Source organism: Canis lupus, chromosome 18 (assembly GCF_003254725.2).
Source record: "Canis lupus dingo isolate Sandy chromosome 18, ASM325472v2, whole genome shotgun sequence".
In the NCBI taxonomy this organism is placed as follows: domain Eukaryota; kingdom Metazoa; phylum Chordata; class Mammalia; order Carnivora; family Canidae; genus Canis; species Canis lupus.
In genome coordinates this window covers 54,186,389-54,193,584 of record NC_064260.1, presented here as the reverse complement: position 1 = coordinate 54,193,584, position 7,196 = coordinate 54,186,389, and positions in this window count along the sequence as shown.

Genomic DNA, 7,196 nt, shown 5'->3' with positions numbered 1-7,196 from the left:
TTAGGGCGCTCCCCCACCCTAGTCAAGCCCCTGGGCACACCCTTACCGGAAACCGGCTCCTAAGAATGTAAACCCGGCTTTTGCCCGCCAAACTTGCGCGCCAATTCTAACCAGAGTGATAGGCTAGTTCAAATGGTCACTATAGGGTAAATTGTAATTCAATTGGCCACCTGCGTGCGGACCCACATGACTGTGCAACTTTCTAGGTGTGTTACAATCTCATTGGCCACTGGCCCCTGTAAAACTGCTAGGCCTCTTAGCCTCGGGGTCCAAGTCCCAGCTCCACTGTGTGGGGTGCACTTGGATCCAAGCTTGAGCTTGTTAATAAACCCTTGTGTACTTGCATCGGTGTCAGCTCCTTGGTGGTTTCTCGGATACTAATCTTGGGCACAACATCCTTGAGACACCGGAGCCATTCAGTGGGAACAGCCTGGGTTCCTAAACGACTGGATGTGGTCAGGATGTGTCATGGGCAGGGCACTGGGAGCACCCTGCTCCAGGTCTGTGTCACAATTATTTAGGATGTCCAGCAATCAGGCCCCTGGATGTCTCAGTTGGCTAAATATCTGACTCTTGGTTTCAGCTCCGATCATGATCTCAAGCTGATGAGATTGAGCTCCGTAGCTGGCTCCTTGTTCAGCTTGGAGTCTGCTTGTCCGTTTCCCTCCTCTTCTTCCCCATCCTGACTCCAATATGTGCAAATGCTCATGCTCTCTCTTGCTCTCTCTTGCTTTCTCTCTCAAATAAATAAATAAAATCTTAAAAAAAAAAAAAATCTCTCTGTCCCTTCTCCCCTGCTCCCTCTCCCCCTCCAAAAAAATTTTTTTAGGACATCTAGCAAGGAGGGGCATGTTATCCATGATATTGTCTAGGAAAACAAGCTCATGGTGATCATTAAAAGCAGTTGACTTTTATTCCATTTCATTGTCATTTTTAAATCCTCCATAAACAAACACCCATTCATTCTCCATACCCTGTGGGAACACTCCAGGTCCCCTGGCACCACCCTCAACCTCCAGCTCCTCAAGGAGCATCTCCCCAGTCCTGGCCAAGTGTGTTGCACTGAGATTTGCTAGTAATAAGCCATTATCTTTTAAACCACTTAGAATAAAAAATAAGTTGAAAAATTGAGAGATATATGTATTTTGGACTCAGAAATGACTTCTGCAACCAAATGGAATAGATTGCCACTTGGCCCTATCTTTGAGCAGTTTATTATCCAGAAATACACGGTCCAATATCTGAAAAATGGTTTTTAAAGAATTACTTTTAATTGCATTTTTAACACAGAAGAATATGTAGTATGTAGTGATTCTTTTTAAGGGGGTGGTACAGCAGGGGCAGAGGGAGAGGGAGAGAGAATCCTAAGGATGCTCCATGCCCACCGTGGAGCCTGACTCGGGGCTCCATCTCACGACCCTGAGATATTGACTTGAGCTGAAACCAAGAGTTCATCAGTTAAACAAATGAGCCAGGCAGGCATCCTTGAGTGTAGCAATTCTTAAATCCTTTTTCCCCTCTCTTCGGTTTCTGTCACCTCTTTGATCTTTACTCAAATGTCACTTTCTCAGTGAGAAGAATAGCATTTTTAGATTTTTTACAAGTCTCAATAGAAGATAGCTGGTTTTACGTTTTGCTTCAGTCTTAAATGTTGCAACATCACATGTCTGGCAGCCAGATTACGTAGGGGTGAGGAATTAATAGAAAGTAAAAAAGTAAACAGTCACTCTCCAGGGTCTCCAGGGTGATGATTGTTTCAAAGACTGGTCAACAGAACCTAAATATGTTATTTTCTGGAATGTGTCTCTAGAATAATTGAGGACAATTCACGTTTATACAAAAACTAAGAGAACTGTCTGACCAGACTCTAGAGAGTCCTTCGGCCAGGAATGCTCATCTCCTGGACACTTCACACTCTCTCCCTCATCTCCTTCAGATCTGGGCTGAAACATTATGTCCTCAGTGAGTCCTTTCCGGTCTACCTGCTTTGTGTTGGTCTGAGCCTATTAGTAGTGATGGTATCAGCTAGCAATGTCTGGAGGCACTCACCCGGGCGTGCACCACTTGTATTGATCCCCCATAGACACATTCCAACTGGAGCTTATTTTGTGGCTAGACTAGGCCTGTGGTTCTTGTTAGGATTGCAAGGAACACCTGACAATAATCATCAGAATTTTAAAAAGCAAGGTTCATTACTCACCTGGAGTCCTGGAGGGTATACTGCATGCTAGAGGACCACACTTGGAGGTAACCAGCAAGAGAGAGTGAGTTCTGACCTGAGGTTCTGCCTTTATTGGAGTTGAGGGTAGGGTGTCTAGGGTTCACTCTTTAGGAGTGTTCTTTTTTTAAGATTTTATTTATTTATTCATGAGAGACACAGAAAGAGGCAGAGACAGATAGAGGGAGAAGCAGGCTCCCTGTGGGGACCCCAATACAGGACTCTATCCGAGCACCCCGGGATCACCCCTTGAAGCAGATGCTCAACCTCTGAGCCACCCAGGCATCCCTTTAATGGTGAATTTAACACATAAGAGTGGCAGTTAGACACCAGGAGGGAAAAGTAGGGTCCCTCCAGCAGTCATCTTTCTTTCTGTGGCCTTTGCCTTGGGCGTGGGTGCTGAATTTATCTATGTGCCCTGGCTTGCACTATCTAGCTGGGTCCGCAAGAGGTTTGCCAGCAACAGGGGAATGTTGGCTAGGATTCACAGACAACTTCTTATCTTTTAATGTCAACTTCAATTGTTTGCAGATAAGCCACAACACGTGACAGACATACAGATTCAACTACGTGGAGAAGAGGTAAGAAAATGTTTCTAGAGTGCCTTTTAAATACAAGAGTCCAGTGGAAAAAAACCTTCATAGTTATCTAAGGGAAAATTCATCAATAATGATTGCCAGATGTGGGCCTATGTCAGCCAGAGTGGTCAGAAAGTAAATAAGATAATTTGGTTGCTGATATCTTCTGGGCCCTATTTCCGTGGTCTAATCTCTAAGAAAAGGCAGCACTGAGGAAAGAATGTGGTACTCTCTACAATGCCTGGTGCTTATTGTCTCCTGATTCAAAGCTTCAGGCTGGGTGAGATGAGCTTCTGACTGAAATAAAGCATTGCAATGTGGCTGACTCATGGAAAGGCATCATGAGAAGCTTCTGTAACATCTTCCAGGTCTGTGGTGACAAGGAGCCCACCTGCTTCCCAAGAGTGCAGAATCAGATGAGAGCTAGGTAGTTGTATTAGTTACAACTAATTACTATGGCTGCTGAAGCAAAGAGCCACCAACTTCCCAGCTTAAATCAAAAGAAATGTATTCCTTCACAGTTCTTGAGGCTAGAAGTCCAAAATCAAGGTGTTGGTAGGGCCAGGTTCTCTCTGAAGACTCTAAGGGAGGATCCTTCCTTGCCTCTTCCTAGCTTCTGGATAATTGCTGACAATCCTTGAGTTTCTTGGCTTGTAGATGCCTCACTCTGATCTCTGCCTCCACCTTCACATGGTTTTCTCCCTCTCTATATCCAAATTTCCTTCTTTTTTTTCCCAAATTTCCTTCTTATAATCACATTGTTAGACCACCTGTTGTGGCCCAAGTCCCGCAGATAAACAAAGGCCCTCTTATCAGATAGGATATGCCAGTGGTTTAAAGATCATCTTCCAGGGGCATCTTGGTGGCTCAGTGGTTGAGCATCTGCCTTTGGCTCAGTTCATGATCCCAGAATCCCTGCATCAAGTCCTGCAGGGAGCCTGCCTCTCCCTGCCTATGTCTCTGCATCTCTCTGTGTCCCTCATGAATAAACTCTTTTTAAAATAAATTCTTTTTAAAAATCTTTTTTTTTTTAAACAGATCACCCTCCAGGAGCAAACGACAATGTCCAGATCTTTCTTTGGCTAAGGTTAATCCTTTACTACACAGCTTCATTCTGTAAACAGACTCTCCACATACTGGAAAAGATGACCACCGACAGCCCCAAATCGACAGTCTCTCTAATTAGCAACTACAATAGGCAAAACTTCTTTCTTTTAATGTCAACATCAATTCCAGAGAAGTTATATAGTTGACCCTGCTTGGATCACACAGTCACTTTTTGAGCCAATTATGATTGCCAAACAAATGGAATACCATGATTGGCCAGGTTGGGTTTTTGTGTCCATGTCTATGGCTATGGATTGAAGGTCTATAACCAGAAAAAAAGGGGATGGAAATGGTCAGCACTTGGTCTATAAATGCCAGTTTCCTCAATTTTTGTCATCACTTCCAACTTAAGACCAACCAGAGAAGGCCAAATATGTCCCCTAAGCAATCACATAGAACAACCACTTCCCGTCAGCCTGCCTTCAGCTTTACACCAATAACTTCCAGTCAGAGCACACCTGAAGTTTTCTCCCTTTCTGTCATTGAGTCTCTTCCAAATATAAGTGATGGTAGCTCATTTCTTAGCTACAGCATGCTCTGAATTAAAAGGGACCCTACAGCAGATGCTGGCCTTCTTCAGCTCTGGAAATCAGAGCATCAGGCCAAACCTTAACCTCAGGCTTTTGCTTCTGTTGACTGCCCATCCACCTATCCCCAGGGGTGTGCGGTTCCTTTAGGCTAGTGACCATCTCACTTCTCTCTCTTCTTCTGAGGAACATAAAGTCAGAATATGAGTGTTTGGGAGTAACTTCATTATGGGATGATTGAATCTACTGTAGATTTTAAGAAAAGCTTTTATTTATTTATTTTTTTTACAATGGGCTCCATGCCCAACATGGGCCTTGAACTCAACCCTGAGATTAAGAGCTGCATGCTCCACCAACTGAGCTAGCCAGGTGCCAGAAGAAAAGCTTGTATTCTTAATCTTCAAGAGTAGCAACTTCCTTTTGACACAGCTCTGAAAGAAGCTGCTCTGCCTTGTGCATGCATTTCATCTACAGTGGTTTTCAAACTTTTTCACTAAGAAATTCCTAATGGGGGGTCCCTGGGTGGCTCAGCAGTTGAGCGTCTGTCTTTGGCTCAGGGCATGATCCCGGATTCCCAGGATCTGTTGTGCCCAAGATTGCGAATCCGAGAAACCACCAAGGAGCCGGCACGGATGCAAGCGCACGAGGGTTTATTTGTAAACTGGAGCTTGGATCCAAGTATACCCGACACAGCAACACAGCGGAGCGGGGCACTTGGACCCCGAAGTGGGTTACAGCTGGGTTTTTTTATGGGCTGGTCTAGGGGATTTTCAGAAGGGGTGGAGGAATTTCTCAAGTTCTGTTCTCATTCTAATATGGGACTTTCTATCAGGGTCGTGGGCTCTGTTGTCTTTCTGATATGGGATTCCCTGCCAAGGACATTCTGCTGTTTCTCCTGTAAAGTTAGCTCTTATTCACAGGGACCTAAGATGGCTGTACTTGTGCTAATGCTAAACTTGAGGTGGAATGGCCTTGATTTTTCTCGGCCATTTTCTTGGCCATCGAGTCCCACATCAGGCTCCTTGCATGGAGCCTGCTTCTCCTCCCTCTGCCTATGTCTCAGCCTCTCTTTCTGTGTCTCTCTTGAATAAATAAACAAAATCTTAAAAAAAAAAAATTCCTAATGATGAAAGAGAGAGAGCTCTTCCCTGGGGAAGTGGAGATGAGGGAATAATAAATATATTAATAATAATAATAGCATAACAACAGCAACCCTGTATTACGCATTTACTATGCACCAAGCTAATGCTAAGGGCTTTGCATACATTTTCTCATTTAATCTGTGCAACAAACTTAGTTTCCTGGACTGGTTGCTGTGGAGGCCAAGAAAATTAAGGCCATTCCACCTCAAGTTTAGCATTAGCACAAGTACAGCCATCTTAGGCCCCTGGGAATAAGAGCTGAACTTTACAGGAAAAACTGCAGAATGTCCTCAATGTCCTCGGCAGGGAATCCCATATCAGAAAGACAACAGAGCTCAGAATGCCTCCAAGCCCCTGCTCTGCTGTGTGGACTATACTTGAACCCAAGCTCGAGCTTGTAAGTAAGCCCTCGTGCGTTTGCATCGGTGTCGGCTCCTCGGTGGTTTCTCGGATACGTAATCTTGGGCACAACAGTTGCTAGAGAAGTTGTGGTTCAGGGTTCAATTTTTCTATAAGGGCTGGCCATTGCCCTTTAAAATCAGTCTCTCAGGAAGGAACTGCTACCAGTGAAAGAGTCTGTGTTGTGTGCTTGGAGGTCTCCATGCTTAGATTCCTTAGGAAAGATTTATTTGAGGATTGGCACTGGAATAAAGACAAGCAGAAGGAAAATAGCAAGCACACAACAGTTTACTAAGCACACTATACATGTAAGCACTCTAGAAGGGAGAATAGGTAGGCCCAGAGTTGGCAATTGCACCAGGGTTGTCTTTTTTTTTTTTTTCCTTTTAATGTTTGCAGAGGTCCTGGCTCTTAGCTAGGGAGATCTCCCACTGAGGTTTCCAATTATCTAAGGGACTCCTACTGTTTGGGAGGGGGAGTTTTTGGCTTTACAAGGTTCTTGCCAGAATTGTCAAGGCCATCGACTCCCCAGGAGGGTGGGATGAAGAGTGGGAGGGGTGAAATCACAATGTAAATATATTACAATGAAGCTATAGGTTACCCTGAGGCAGAGGTTGAAGAGGAGAGTGTTGTAAGCCACAGTCAAGCTTCTCATGTGTTATCTATTTATCACTGCATTTGTCTCCAGCTCCTGTCTAACTAACTGGGTATTCTATCAGAATCAGCAACTACATTGTCAGTATCTAAATTGGGGAGGTGTGTGATGCTATTACCGGACAGTGAAAATTTGTTTTTCTTTTTTTAAGATTGTATTTATTCACGAGAGATACGCACAGAGAAGCAGAGACATAGATAGAGGAAGAATCAGGCTCCTTGCAGGGAGCACCTTGCAGGACTCAATCCTAGGACCCCAGGATGATGACCTGAGCCAAAGGCAGATGCTCAACCACTGAGCCACCCGTGTGCCCCCAAAATGTATCTTTGACATTGGCTTATCCAACCAATAAAAAGTTCAAAGCAAATTACTAATGAAAATAAAATTATAATTCAAAAGGCTACTTTGCATATTGGAATAATGTATCCTTTGGTTCATGCCACTAATCTAGTATCGGTCCAGTTGCCTTACTGGATAGAAATGCAAATTCCTACTACTGAAGGGGCGCTATGGCAACGCGAATGGAGTCGGAGCCTTAAGGGCAGGCTGGAGAAAATGTGTCAACAACCA